We start from the raw sequence: 1,827 nt of genomic DNA on the forward strand, positions 1-1,827 counted from the left end.
ATTGTCTACCTGCGCTGCACTTTCTCTGTAGCTTTTATATTTTACCTGCATTGTTATTGCTTTATCTTACTCTGCCTCAATGTAATAATTGGATCTCTATGAACATATGCAAGACAACTTTTCACTACATCTTGGTACATACAACAATAATAAACCATTTCCCCATTTCCACTACAGGATTATGAATGGTCCTTCAGTTTCCACTTTTCTGCCACTAGAACTCCCAGGCATTTTGCTAAACTGATATAGAAAATATATATCAAGAAATATTTCAGTGTCTGTAGAAGCACAGACTACAGGTTGAAAACTCTTACAAGATGTAATGCCTTTTAATAATAATTACTTAAAGCACTTTAAGAAATCCAGTGGTTGAAAGAAAGTTTAGTTCAAGCAGGGGATCAGCTGACAAGCACAGCAGAACAACAGAAAAGATTACTACCTCCATCCCAATCCTCCAACATTTTCATTCCTTCAAACAGATAGATTTGCACAAGATCATCAAACCTGCTCTCTGTTATGACAGTAAACCCACAGAGGCTTCATCAAGTATCACTAGTCAAGAGACCAACAAACTCCGTAAATAATCTTTCATTGCAGCCTCCAGCAGGTAGTTCCAGAGTTAAAGAAAATAATTGTTAGATATTGATGTTCAAAGTCTAAGTGGCACACTCCCAGCTCTTGAGGGACACTATGAAAGGGGTAGCCCCAGAGCAGCCTCCATTTTAAGAGGAAGGACAGCTAAGACAACTTAAGGTGCCACAGTGGAGTAACGGTTCGCGTGACACTGTTACAGCTCAGGGCATCAGAGTTTGGAGTTCAGTTCTGGTGCCGTCTGTAAGGAGTTTGTATGTTCTTCCCGTGATTGCGTGGGTTTTCTTTGGGTGCTCTGGTTTCCTCTCACAGTCCAAAAACATACCGATTCGAGAGTTAATCGGTCACTGTAAACTGTCCTATGTTTAGGCTAGTTTTTAATAGGTGGGATGCTTGGTGACACAGCTTGTTGGTCTGGGAAGGCCTGTTCTGTGCTGTATCTCCAAGTAAATAAATGAGAAACTCTCAAATAATTAAATCAGGGAAAATGTAAAAGACCAAGCTAGAAAGCTGACAGCTTTGCCCTGTTTCTATGATTGAAGATGGATGTGCAGAGTAATGAGAATCTCCAGATCATTCTGTGTCACTCTGCATATTCTCCTATCTCAAACAAGAAAAAATCTGCAGATGCTGGAAGTCCGAGCAACACACACGAAATGCTGGAGGAGCTCAGCAGGCCAGGCATGCTTTCTAGATGCTGCCTGGCCTGCTGAGTTTGCGTGTGTTATTCCCATTTCTGTCATGTTTTCTTCTGCTACAGGAGGCCATTCAGCTCCTGATTGCTGTCGGAGTAATCCCATCAGTCCCCTTTCCCCATTCATCTTCCTTTTCCTCTCTCACTTGCCAATCAGCTCCCCTGTTTCCCCTACAACCATTTACTCTAAGGATAACTGACGTGAGCTACGTAACCTACCAGCCAATACCTCCTTGGGACACGGAAGACAGTGAGAACTCCACACCGACGAGGACGTAATCAAACCGGGTCCTCTGGAAAGGTCCAGCAGCAGCACTACCTGCTGCATTGTGCGATGGGCACTTTGCTCCATGAGTTGTGCTTGTGCAGGCACCTAATAAATTATGCAACTTCACATCGAACGCTCCTTCTGGTGGGCACGAAGACTCAGAAGACAAACCCTTCAAAGGTCCCAACGTGGTGCACAACAGAGAACCAACATCACCAATTAAACCAACTTGTAAAAGCAGCAGCCTCTGAAACTTCTTCATTGCAAAGTGTTC

Source organism: Mobula hypostoma, chromosome 1 (assembly GCF_963921235.1).
Source record: "Mobula hypostoma chromosome 1, sMobHyp1.1, whole genome shotgun sequence".
Lineage (NCBI taxonomy): Eukaryota > Metazoa > Chordata > Chondrichthyes > Myliobatiformes > Myliobatidae > Mobula > Mobula hypostoma.